Source organism: Vipera ursinii, assembly GCF_947247035.1.
Source record: "Vipera ursinii genome assembly, chromosome: 1".
NCBI lineage: Eukaryota > Metazoa > Chordata > Lepidosauria > Squamata > Viperidae > Vipera > Vipera ursinii.
The window spans coordinates 306,030,666-306,045,232 of NC_139512.1; the positions used below are offsets into that span (position 1 = coordinate 306,030,666).

Consider the following 14,567-nt stretch of genomic DNA (forward strand, 5'->3'; position numbering starts at 1 on the left):
ACTCACAAAAAGACCCCCACTTTACAATGTTCTGTTGATGGAGTCATACTTCACATTAAGCCCGAATAAGGAAATTATACTATGATTTAGCAAAAGTAGATCCCACTATTTTCACTTACTAATAATGGAGATTTAAATAAGATGAAATTAAACAAATTATGGCAGAAGCCTAAAAGAAGCAGTTTCTGCCCATTTTAAAATTGTCTCCAGGGAGTAAGAAATTAGGTATTTTTGTACAGAAAGATTGGGAATTTTGTATATTCTGCATTCATAATCAGTTCTTGGGCTCAAGACGAATTAATTCTATGTCTTTGCCAGGAACCCCAGTTAGGAAATCAATGGAACAAGTTTGAAACAAAACGTAATATAACTTGCAGGTTTGCAATTAATCTACTCCCAATTTATCAAATATACAGGTGTTGTTGTTTTTAATCCCATTTATATCCCGCCCTTCTCCGAAGACTCAGGGCGGCTTACAATCTAAGCACAATCAATGTGCTTAGCAAGGTTTAAAAGTGAATAAATCAACGGTGATGTCACAAGTCAATGGACCAGAAAGTTGTGGGACTGTTCTTCAAAAGACTGCTTAATGTCTATAGATGTAGGTGCTGGAGAGAAAAGAATGCTAGAACAAACAATGAAACAGCCCTAGCAAATATCAGAAGAAATTCTGATTTCTTCTATGAACAGAGGAGAACAAAGTTAGTCCTTTTCTTTGAAAATCTACTAATTCTTCCATGCTGCTTTTCAAAGTAACATCTATCTGAGGAATAGATAATAAATGTTGCATAGGGAAATCTAGATTCAGATATGAAACTCATTGTATTTTCTACTGAGCTACCAATACAGACTGGGTTTCGGCAAGGATAAAAGGGGGGAGGGGAATCAGTACTATGTAGAGTTTTTGTTGCTATTGTTACAGTTATTAATCCAGGCCTTCCAGGTATGAGAAATTATTTTGCTCAGGAAACAAGACTGGTGGCCATCTTGGATCGAAATGGAAAAAGCCTCTAATATTTGCCGGATGTACAAATTGTTTTTGCTGAAGTCGGGTAATAGTGCATCTAATGAGAGGACAAAACAAGCAAAGGGAAGCCATCAAGCTACACAGCAGGTAGTGAAACCGTAACCTATATGGTTTCTTTTGGGGAAAAATGCATCTCAATGTGACCTGCATTCCAATGAAAGATGATAGTAGTAAATTGCAAAGCTAAGACTCAGGACAGGTATAGATGGAGCAAAAACTCCAGGGTCCACCTATGGTCTAGTTCTGTTTGTATTACAGAAATAGCTTCACTCGCTATACTTTGTCACTTTCATCTTTCTTTCTTTTTTGATTCCAGTGAACCTTCCCTTTCATTTCCCACTTCTTTCTTTGCTCCTTGCTGGAAATGGAAGATTTTGAGCAACTTTTTTTATCTATTCAAATGGAAGCTTTTAACAGATCAGTGCTAAAGTTAGAATAGCTCAGAAAGTTTGGATGTTTTTAAGAGGAGAAGGCTGGAAGAGGACTTGAAAAATGCAGTGTAGGAATTGGAATACTTTACGGTACTGGTGATCCTTTTTATTCACATTGTATTGCCTTGTTTTATTCCTCTTATCATTTCCTACCATTATATAATAGTACTTTGATTGAGTTTTCTTTATGTTTTGTTACAGTTACTTCAATTCACATTCTGATTTAGGTAACGCTCTTGAAATGGCAAATGTGTATCATTAAACTGTTTGATTCCTTCCTGTAATAATCTTGAATTGGGTTGCAGTTCAACTTTTATACACTGAGGGGCAAATTGATGTCCACCACAGGATGTATAAAGAGGTAAGTCTAAAATAAGGGCAATTCTGGGAGTTTCTAAGGTAAACTAAATATAAACAAATGTATTTCTGAATGGATCTAATGGCAAGGATCAGTTGTAAAAAAAATGCCTCTACAGGTACCACAGAATGTTGAAAGCCTGGAGCTGAAGGATGTTCTAGCATGTGTGACTGTGTTGCTGTTTGCCATGAATCAAATTCTTGGAACAGTTATAGAAGCAGAGTAGGATTAGGATTACCAGATTGCAGTCTGCACACTATGTTGCATATTAGCCTCTCCCAACCAGATGTTCTCTCAATTACATCTATCATGACCCATGGAAATTCTTCTTCTTAGTGTCTCTCTTACATGGTATTAATTAGATTTGAGATGGAGTGTCTCCTGTCCAAGGTCACCCAGCTGACTTCCAGGCCTAAAGGAGAACCAGAACATAGGTCTACCTGTTCCTAGTCCAGCACCTTAGAACTACATCACGCTGGGTCTCAGCATGACCAGTGGCAGTACAGTATGTGGTGGAAATTGCACACTAAAACACTTGGTTGATATAAGTTGAGAAAGGCTTGTATATACCTTAACATTCCCAATGAATTGCAGAATGATTCCTTTGTAACTTTTTTTAACTAAAAGGATTTCCTTTCCCCACAAATTTAGAGACTTGGTTGGGCAACTAGGAGATTCCTTGATTATATTATTGCTATAGGCCCAGAGTTGCTTATCCCTGATAAAAATGCAATCATTCTTTGTTTTATCAATTACAATAATAAAAAAGGAGCCAAACTCTCTACTGTAGTAGAGAAAAATCTAACAAAAATATAGGTTGGATGCTTTTCATCCCTGTCTTTTAGATATGACTAAGGTCAAACTCAGTTCATCACTTTGCCTAATTTATCAGACCTAAATTAACCCTCCTTTCCCCCAGATAAAATCCTCTTGCAAGCCCACCCAAACCAAAGAATAATAGCCTCCTCATCAGCAACATGGTTCTTTAAGGGCACCCTTAAAACAAGGGAATTACAATTTAAAGAAACCACAAAGGCCTGTCCTCTCTTAGCTGATGACCTAAACATTCCATCTCCTTTAACAATGGACTTCCCCAGTTCTGCTGACCTCCTGAAAGCGCCATTTTGCCTAGCAATAGAAATATCCCCAAGTACACAATAAGGAGAACCAGTTTGGTATACAAAGTGGTTAAGGCATCAGTCTAGAAACCCAGAAAATGTAAGTTCTATACCACCTTAGGCACAAAACCAGCTGGCAGTTGCAAACAACTTCAGAAAATCATGCCAAGAACACTGAAGGCACTTGTCCAGGAAGTTGCCAGAAGTCAACTGACTGACTCAAACACACACACAAAAACATATCCACAAGGTCCTGTCCAGCTTCCTCAGACTGGCCAGCAAACCAGATCCCTAGGATTTCCTGTCTTGTATCCCTCATATTCTATAAATAATGTTGCTTTCCCATTGTTTGGGATCCCTGTCTCCTGTGAAGGAGACACCTAATAATCATTGCAATAAACACGGTTCTTTGCAGTGTTTTGGTCTTTCTTTTGATAAAATCCACACCTATCTCCACAACACAATGCATTGTTGTGTCTTTCTGGAAGCAAAACAGGTTTATTAAAAAGTTAAATTCTCCAATACCAAACTTTTGAACACCCCTGCTTTGGAGGAAGTCTGAGTTGGTACATTTCATGGCACTCCTTCCTAGGGTCCCCATATCTGGGTTGCAAATACCCAGGTGATCATGGCCAGGTAAGGTAACCGTATTTCACACTAAAGTTATTATCACTGTTAATGTCTATTTCTTATGGTATACTGGGAAAACATAATAAAAATTAGTTTTTGTTTTAATTGACAGAATAAACATTCTCCAATCCTTTGATCAGTAATTTGGGCAACATTTTAATTAAATAAGAACAAACACTTGCCAGCATTGGTTTTGGAGATGTTGAATAAGACTTGCTGCTCACTTGCAGCTACGGGATGGTTTTGAAATACATTTTGACAAATATTACCACCTGCTGGGCAGACTGGAACAGTGCCGTGTATAATAAATTCCAGAGAAAAAGCTGTGCAGATTCATAGCAACAAGAATAATCCTGTCTTCCTTTTAAGGTTACCATTTTATTCAGCACCAGCCTTTATGAACCAAAGTCCATGCTACAGAGCTTCATAAAACCTTGTTCTCTACCTCATATTGATACTATTTGTAAACACATACAGTACAACGATTAAAAAGGGGAACTATTTGTTCATGTTGTGGCTAAAAGACTACAAAATGAAAAGCAGAGTGGTAGGACCATGAATCATTTAATCCAAATGATGCATAATCCATACATAGGTATAAACACTACATAATAATTTTATATAATCGTGTGGTTTTTATTTCTAAAGTAGGAAAAGAAGGTCCAGACGCAATTAAATTTTCATTGAATATAATTGAATTCTAATTTAGATTTAAACCTAACAGTTCTCAGCCAAAAATCTGATTTTCACTGACAGTCTCCAACCAGCACTTGCAATACTTGTACATGTGAGCTGCACAAAACTGGATGACCACTGCATGACAATCATCGTTGCCTCTTTGCTGTCATCTAATGATTATATGAATATATTCATTTGAAGATTTTCTTACACAGAGAACTCTAAGTAAGCATCCTTTTGTTTGTCATGCTAACTTTCCGCAGGCAATGGGCAATATAGGTAATACTATATACTTGGGAAGTGAATGAGAAATACAGTTTCCTATGCAATTATGATTATTCGTGATAGGTGCAATAGTTAGAATGTAGTATTGCAGGCTAACTCTGCTCACGTTGTCAGGAATTAGATTTTTTCGATCCTTACCTGCTCAAGGTTGACTCAGCCGTCCATCCTTCCAAGGTCGGTAAAATGAGGACCCAGATTGTTGGGGTCACTATGCTGACTCTGTAAACCACTTAGAGAGGGCTATAAAGCACTGTGAAGTGGTATATAAGTCTAAGTGCTATTGCTATTCACAATAGGAGGCCAATTTCACGATAAGATGTAAAGAAATTTGAACCAAAATTTTTCTCACCCTTCTCACCAATTGCCTCATCAGTAGGCTTGAATGCCTTATACCCTTCCAAGTGCCAAACTTGTCAGCCAAACTCAAATCCTTGGATATGAAGAAAATCCATGATTGCAATTTGATTGTTCATTAGAGTTCCTATGTTTTTTTAAAAAAAATATTTATTGTATTTTATCAACAAGAATAATGAGGGGGCGGAGCCAAGATGGTGGAGAGGCAGCAAAGGCTGTAAAGAGCTCCTCCAAAAGTAAAGGTTTTATTTTATTTTACTTTATTTTTATTTTAACTTTTTAACCTCTTTTAATATTGTATTTTAACCTACCTCTTTTAAACTTTTTAAACCCATTTTTAACCCATTTCAACTTTTTAAACCATAGTTTTAAACTTATTTTTAAACCTGTTTTAACAAACCTGAATGTGGAAAAGAAGGAAGAGACAGCACTCTGCAGCAGAAAGTATATCCAAGCCTTTGAAGCAGCAGAAAATGGAGGATTATATTGCAAACAGACAGTCTGCTCCAGTAAGTAACTCATTCGTAGGCACCTTATCAGATAAATTTAATTTATGTGACTCATCGGAATGGGACTTACAAACTGAACTGGAGAGCAGACAGCATGTGGAGTTGTCCTCCTCCCTCTTGGAGAATGGCTCCCCTGCTTGGAATCTGGCAACAGCCTCATTTACACAGGAGGGAGATGTAGCAAATTTGAAGGGGGAAAATGTGACAGACTTCCTCTCTAGACAATGTTTGCTTACAGCCCAAGCTGTAAACTCAATATATAATCTCTTGTCAATTGTCATGGATAAGGTTGATTGTCTGAAAGAGTCTTTTGCAGAGTTTGTTAGGAGCCACCCAAATACTGTGGAAGGACTTGGGAGGATAACCATGGGCAGACATGGGATGGCTAACTCAGAATGTGAAAGTAGAGAAGGACCTTGTTCTCCTCCCAAAAATTTGAACACCTACAGAGAAAACACTCAATCAGGCAAAGGTCTAAGAGATGACCAATATAACTACAGTCTGCAAACTAACCAGGTTACTTTGCAAATTTATGACAAGAGAGTAAACAGAGGGCGTTGGAGCAATAGAAAAGCTATTAGGCTGTCCCTGAGCCAGCTGCTCCGCTGTGAATCCACTCTGATAGATCTACTACATGTAGAGTGGCTGCCAGCAAGAACACAATGTATGAGAATTCTCCTATCATTCAAGCAGCCCACAATTCCCTCCATGCTCTTCAGAATGAAGCCCTTTCTGAGCTTTTTCTCTATATTTCCAATAAGGGTCTTTTGCTCAGAAAAAGTGTGCCCACTCCTGAAACAGCGTCACCAAGAGGGAACTGTCGCTTTAAATCTAGCTGCAACAGCCCTCACACTACTAAGCCTGAGGCTGCTGCAACTGAACTGACCCTGAGAAAGCAAAGAAGCAATATACGAACTGTGTTACCCACAGCTGCAGGAACTGCTGAGGATGTGCCAGAGGAAATGTTGATTGACCTATTCAGTGCATTGCCAGAACCTGAGCAAGTTAACATCATTCAAAGATTGGACGACCTAAAAGAGGCACTGACAACAACCCAATCTACAGCAAAGCCTCTATTTAATTTGGATCCACTAAACACGCAACCTTGTGACAAGATATTTAATCAACAATCTGCCTTTACCTCAACAGTAAAAAAAGGTGTTGTCACACAGGCTGAGAGTGGAGTAACTGCACTGACTGACCCAGCCTCTGAGAAACAACTGAAAGACAAAGGGCTTCATCACACAGTGCCCCCTAAGCTGACAAACACTAAGGACATAATCCAGCTTCCATCCTCATTTGATTTAGAAGTTCCCACAACATCTCTCCACAAGATGAACCCTCAGCCATGCCCCTCCAAAAATGGACATAAATCTACATTTATTGACTTAAGCCAGAGTACCTGCTCTTTGGAAAAAAAATCATTCTTGGAGCAAGAGCAGAGACACACTGGCAACCGAGATATAGAGGAGCAACAACAAGTTCTGCAACCCACGAGGAGAAATATCGAACCTCACAACAACTGTGTTTATATGGGAAGCTTAGATGATATTGACCCAGCTCCATTGTCAAGTTGACATCTGGCATTTCCACCATCTAGCCAATTAACCAAGTCAGACCACGTTGCTTCTGAGAACCCCATACAGTTGATGACCTGGAACATAGCTGGCTAGAAAAGGATGGTTGATAGTGGACTAATGAGCTTTCTTTCTAGATTTGACGTAATAGCCTTTCAAGAAACCTGGCTAACCGAAGTGGATGAACCAGTACAATTGCCAGGCTTTCAGGGATGGGCCTCCCCAGCCCTAAAAACAAAGAACAAAGGGAGACCCTCTGGTGGGCTATGCATTCTTATAAAGGAAGAGTTGCAATGGCAGGGAGAGAAATTATATAACGAAGATAAGTATCCGTACTTTCTAGCTGTCAAATTTGAATATGACCAGTTTGAGTTAATATTGGTAAATGTGTACATTCCTCCAAGCACATCCCAGCACTATAATTTTGAATATTGGATGGGCTTGGAAGTTATCTTAGAAGATTTATCTATATTGTACCCTCAGTCCATAGTGGTATTATTAGGAGATCTGAACGCTAGACTGGGTCCCTCTCTGTATGAGCTTGCCCAGAAGAAGGGAATCCCAGGGGAGTTCTTTGATAACCATCCTCAGTGGCTTTCAAGAGACTGTAAAAGTAATGCCGCTGGCCTGCTCCTAGTCTCCTTAATTTTTAAGGGTAATCTCCAAATTTTGGGAGGTAAGGACAAGAATTATACATACCCTTATACATACCACTCAGCCAATTCAAGTAGTGTACTGGATCTCTTTTGTGTGTCTAGAGATAAGGCTGACCTCTTCTCAGAGGTCACAGTACACCTTAGCGACAATAGCGACCATCAGCCTATAAGTGTGACATTGCGAGGCCGCTCAGATTTAAGACCATATAACATGGCTGACAGATGGCTCACCAAAAAGGTAGAGGTGACCCAAAATAAAAGGTTAATTTGGGCCAAAGTTGATACTAAGGCAATATTAGAATGCCTTAAAACAGAGAATGCTACTAAGTGGGCTAGAACAATACAGTCATCTACTACTGACTGGATGTCAGCCTTCAATGCATTCTCCAATCTGTGTAACATACTGAAGAAACACCTAACAGCTAAACCTACTACAAAAAGAGCCCAAGTGGGTAGACCTCGCTGGTTTGATCCTGATTGCCAGCGACAGAAAAAGAAATTGAAGGCAGCCATGAGGCTTGCCCAGAGGAATCCTACTGCCCATATACAAGCTAAGATGCTGCACACAAGAAGGGAATATAAAAAAACTATAACATTAAAGAAAAAACGTTTTGCCATTTCAATCTGGTCAGAACTTGAGTTGGCTGCCAGAAGTCATAATTCAGTATTATTTTGGCACTCATTAGCAGGTATTCTGAAGGAACGGAGATTTGCATTTGACATACCAATCTCTGCTGCGGACTGGGAGAATTATTATCAGTGCTTGTTTGCCCCCACCGAACCGGTAAAGAAATTATTTTTAAACAGTGATTTGGTAAATCCGAGAACCCTCCCCCCTTGGCCACCAGTTTCAGAAAAGGAGATACAGTCCATCATTAAAAGCTTAAAGAGCAATAAAGCCCCAGGCGAGGATTTTTTACCAGCAGAATTATTTAAGAAATTTCCCAACTGGTGGGGCCCTGTATTAGCAGGTCTTTTTACACACATAAATAACACCTGCCATATACCAGACTGGTGGAAGATGGCAATAGTTGTCCCTATATATAAAAAAGGGAATAAAAAGGATCCTAGTAATTATAGGCCCATCAGCCTGATTGACATTGTAGCAAAAATATATGCTAGGTACCTTTTGAACAGAATTGAAATCTGGGTAGAGGAAAACAACATCCTCACAGAAGAACAAGCAGGTTTTAGACAAAACAGATCTACTATTGATAACTGCTTTGTTTTGAACCATCTAATTGCCAAATATGCCTATAAGAGGAGACCCCTGTTTGCTGCTTTTATAGACCTTACAGCAGCATTTGATATGGTAAATAGAGACGTACTATGGAGTAAATTGACATCTCTTAAAATAGAACCCAGACTTCTGGCTTTGATTAAAGCCCTTTACACAAGTACCTGTTTGAGGGTGCGGTATGGGGTTAATGGGGCCCTGACTAATAGGATTCACACAAATAAAGGGATAAGGCAAGGGTGTATCCTGGCCCCATTATTATTTAATTTATACATCAATGATTTGCCAGGGTTAATGAAGGATACCATGGTACACATGCCGATGATCCTAAATACTTACTGTAACAGCTTGCTTTATGCTGATGATATGATATTATCATACTCACAAGTAGGATTACGTAGGCTATTAAGAAGATTCAGCTCTTATTGCCAGGATAACTCCCTAATTATTAGCAAATCCAAATCGAAAATAATGGTGTTTGGAAGAAACCATCACAGACATAAGTGGCAATTAGACGGTGAACCAATTGAACAGGTTAATACCTTTGTATATTTGGGAGTAACTTTTTCCAAGACTGGATCTTGGGCCTGCCATCATCAACGAAGTACATTTAGAGCAAAAGCCCGTTTGAATTTATTGCTCAAACTAAAGAATCATAGTTACCCAGGGTCCCTAGCTCCACTACTCAAAGTTTATAAGGCTAAGGTTACGACAATGCTCTTGTATGGAGCAGAAATTTGGGGTCTTTATTCAACCACAGCTTTAGAACGAACACAGTCCCAGCATCTGAGATGCATTTTGGGTGTAGATCCAAGAACATCTGATGCAGCAGTTAGAGCTGAATTGGGAATTCATACAATTCAGGCATTATCTAAAATTAGAGCTTATAACTACTGGTGCAAAGTTAATGAAATGGAGACTGATAGACTCCCCAAATTATGCCTACTAGAGCAAATAAAACTACAATCACAAATCTCCTGGATCACCAAACTAACAAATTTTGTAAGAAGCTGTGGCCTTCCTGTTTCTTGCGTAAAAGGAGAACAATCTAAAAAAAGAGTTGCCCAAAGAATTAAGGATATAGAAGCACAAACTGATATAGCTATCCTTAGTAAGGTGGGTAACTTGAAATGGCTGAGTAAATACAAATGTACTTTTCAAGTGGACAGTTATTTGAAGTCACAACTCCCAAAACATCTTAGGGAGATATTTACGAGAGCAAGATTTGAACAGCTTGACACAATGGTCAGATATGGGAGATTTCATGCTATACCGTACAATGAGCGTCTCTGCATTTGCGGAGCGGCAGAGGTAGAGGACCTGGCTCACATCCTATTTGACTGTTGTTTGTATAAGAGGGTGAGAGACAGGTATCTTGGTCTATATACCAAACGAATGACCCATTGGGATCCCCATATCAAAATAACTTACCTTATGTCCGGCCAGAACTTGAAAATAACATCCAATGTAGCACAGTATTTGAACAAAATGATCCAGTTAAGATCTGCATATGTGGGACTGATTGGGGTAGATTGTAAGGGCGACTCCGAAATATAATGTTTCCATATTTTATCTATATCTTAAATTTGCATTTTATTACTATTTTAACTTAAATTGTATTTTAATTCCATTTTAAATTGTATTTTATCAAATTCAATTTCGGATTGCTTTTATCTAGTTTTGGTGACGGTTTGTTGCTGGAACTTTGTACTTTGATATGGCCCAAGGGCTAATCAATAAAAAAGTTGTTGTTGTAACAAGAATAAAATGCAAAACAGAAAAAAATACATCCGACAGTAACCAAAAAAAATGTGTACAAAAAAAGAAAAAAATGGTCCAACATCAAATAAATCTAACATTAAACAAAGAAAAAGAAAAGGGGGAAAAACAACTCCCATTGGAGTTTCTTTAAATGTTGATAGGTGGTTATCTGGGTGGAGGTTCCTAAAATGCTTTCCAATATTGATGTTCATTTGCAGATGGCTTGATAGATGCCCAATTCAATGCAAGGATTGCACAAAAGGTACGGACATGTACATTCATCACTTTCATTTCCTCCACATTGGGACTCTTAATTAGCTATAGCACTGATCCAGAGCAAGCATTTTAAGTCCACCACAATTTCCACAACCTAGCAAAATGCCAGGTCTTTTGGTGCAAAGATTATTAGCAAAATAGTCTTTTTTTTCTAGTGGTGTCATTAAAAAGAAATATCCCTTTCTCACAGAAATATTTTCACCTTCTGCCTTTTTTTAGATTGAACTCTTAATGGTAAATGCTTTTCCAAAGAATGCCTCTGTTATCCAGATCTTCCCTGTATGAATATGTGAAAATATTCCTGTGTTTTTAGAGGCCAGGAGATGGAGCCATAATGCAGCTTTTTAAATGACGATTGTGAGAGGGCAAATAGCGAATTATTGTGTGTCCTATTAGTAAGTAAAGAAAGTGCCAAGCTAACTGAGCAATGGTGCTGAAGGGAGCATACATGTGAACAGAGAATGTTTTTTCCCCCAGTCTGATTTAGAAATATTCAATCTGTACCTAGAATTGCATTTGCCTTACTCAACATTTCTCAACAGTCTCTAAAGGCTGAAGTTTATACCTAACTCTAAACATAAGATTTAGCTATAATTTATAATAAAATGATCATTTATTTTTCTCAATCTAGAAGATATATTTTGCAAAAGAAACAAAATTATCTCTGAAGTTAGGCTTATCATGTCCAGATGGATTTTCCCCAAAATAGTATTTATTTTTCTTATAAAAAGAATAATTATTGTCAGCTGACGCAGTTATCATACTATGGTATTACAGTTCTTTTATGGTTAGCTGTTACTACATTTTGGTCAATGAGCAGATTACTCTGGTACAAAGATTCACAATATACAAGGAGATACCAATTAACATAAAATTATTCTCCCAAACCTAAAATCTCAAAACAAATTCATCTTGGCTTTACAGTGAAAAACTGTATATGCTGCTTTGTTTCCAGCAAGGAACAATGTTACTTCCCCTCTACCCCCACCCCGATCCTACAGGCTGCTCCAATTCTGCTTTAGAAAGGGTGACATGATAGCAGTGTTCCAATATCTCAGGGGCTACCACAAAGAAGAGGGAGTCAAGCTATTCTCCAAAGCACCTGAGAGCAGGACAAGAAGCAACGGATGGAAACTAGTCAAGGAGAGAAGCAACCTAGAACTAAGGAGAAACTTCCTGACAGTTAGAACAATTAACCAGTGGAACAACCTGCCTCCAGAGTGGTGAATGCTCCAACACTGGAGGTTTTTAAGAAGAGACTGGACAGCCATTTGCCTGAAATGGTATAAGGTTTCCTGCCTGAGCAGAGGGTTGGACTAGATGACCTCCAAGGTCCCTTCCAACTTTATTATTATTATTATTAATTATTATTATTATTATTATTATTATTATTATTAATTATTATTATTATTATTATTATTATTATTATTATTATTATTATCTTTTCAAACAGGCATCAGGTTGAGGTGTTTTGTGATCCCATTGAGTGTGACTATGAAGGTTGGCTGAAACTGCATTTTATGCACATCTCCATAGCATTTTTTTTTATTGAAAAGTTTTACAATACATTTTATCTTTAACAATCCCTCCCCCCTCCCTCCACCCAACCCTTCCTAACCCTCCCTATCCTTCCCCCCACCCCTTCCCCCGTCCCCCCTCCCCGACTTCCCAGAGCTAAATACAAGGTATAAAAGTAAAAACAATCATAAACAACCATATGTTAACAACAATAAACTATTAAGTCTATCGCACTCTAGCTCATATAAAATGACTACAAGCAATACTAATATTACATCATGTCCGCGGGAGACCACCGTTCCTCAGATAGTCAGGTGTGAGTCTCTCTTTGTGAGATTTGGTTCTGGGGCGCAGTTGGGCTTGCTGCTGGTGTACATTTCGCCTATTCGCGCAGCGGCAGCCCTGCCCGAGCTGCTCGATATCCTCTCGGGGTTGGTGGTTGAGTTCCCCAAACATATAGTTTTGGGAGACTTCAATCTACCATCCCTGGGAGGCTCATCTGAGCTAGCTCGGGAGTTCATGGCTTCCATGACGGCCATGGACCTGCGCAAGTAATTTCTGAGCCAACTCATGAGGGAGGCCACACCCTTGACCTGATTTTCTTATCTGGACGGTGGTTGGATGATCTTGGTGGGGGCTCTCCATTTATTATGCCCCTGTCATGGACCGATCATCACCTCCTGCGGCTGGTCTTCCATTTTGCCACCCCCCGCCGTGGGGGTATGGAGCCAATTAGATGGTACCGCCCCAGACGCTTAATGGATCCTGATAGATTCCAAGCGGCGCTGGGGTCCCCACCTGCCTCCATTGCTCACAACTCGGCGGATGCCTTAGTGGAAGCCTGGGAAAGGGCAGCCACTGAGGCACTTGACCGGGTTGTACCCTTGTGGCCCCTGACCCGGTGCAGATCCCAATGAGCTCCATGGTTCTCCGCGGAGCTCCGGGAGATGAAGCGTCGGAAACGGGGCCTAGAGAGCTGCTGGAGGTCTAGCCGATCTGAATCCGACCGGTTGCGGTTAAGAACCTATATTAGGTATTATCTCGCAGCGATGAGGGTGACGAGGTGTAATTACTTCTCTACCCTCATCGCGTCCGCAGATAATCGCCCGGCCGCCTTGTTTAGGGTGACTCGCTCCCTTCTTAATCAGGAGGTGAAGGAGGATCCCTTGCAGGGTCGTGCCGAGGAATTTAGTCAACATCTGTCGGATAAAATCGCTCGGATTCGGACCGGTTTGGACTCCAGCTGGGCAGAGTCTGGCGATCAGGACACGAGCGGTTTTGTCAATGTTATTTGGGAGGAGTTTGATTCTGTGACCCCTGATGAAGTGGACAGGATTATGGGGAGGCTGAGCTCCACCACATGTTTATTGGATCCGTGCCCTTCCTGGCTGGTCTATGCAGCTAGGGAGAGGACACGAGGCTGGCTCCAGGCGGTTATATCTGCTTCTTTGAGTGAGGGTTATTTCCCCACCGTCTTAAAGGAGGCGGTGGTGAGACCTCTCCTCAAGAAGCCTGCCTTGGACCCAGCTGTATTGAACAACTTTCGTCCAGTCTCCAACCTTCACTTTCTTGCGAAGGTTGTTGAGAGTGTGGTGGCGCATCAGCTCCCTCTGGTCCTGGATGAAGTGGATTATTTGGACCCTTACCAATCGGGTTTCAGGCCCGGGTACAGCATGGAGATGGCATTGGTCGCTCTGGTGAATGATCTCTGGAGGGCTCGGGATAGGGGATATTCCTCTGTTCTAGTCCTATTAGACCTCTCGGCGGCTTTCGATACCATCGACCATGGTATCTTGCTGCGGCGTCTCAGGGGATTGGGAGTGGGAGGCACAGTTCTTCAGTGGTTCTCCTCCTATCTCCTGGGACGCTCGCAGTCGGTGTTGGCAGGGGGGCAGAGATCGGCCCCTAGGTCTCTCGTTTGTGGAGTTCCTCAGGGGTCAGTTCTCTCACCTCTCCTGTTCAACATCTACATGAAACCGCTGGGTGAGATCATTCGTGGTTTTGGAGTTGGGTATCATCAATATGCCAATGATACCCAACTTTTCATTTCGACCCCAAACCACCCCAGTGATGCCCTCGCTGTGATGTCCCATTGCCTGGAGGCGGTTCGGGTCTGGATGGGGAGGAACAGACTTCAACTCAACCCGGACAA

The 14,567-nt window shown here is 40.4% G+C and overlaps 1 long non-coding RNA gene across 1 annotated transcript in view; it reads right to left on the reverse strand.

The window, feature by feature from the left end:
- Window positions 1-14,567, reverse strand: part of LOC310632037 — a 173,419-nt gene that overhangs the window by 284 nt on the left and 158,568 nt on the right. The window lies entirely within an intron of this gene.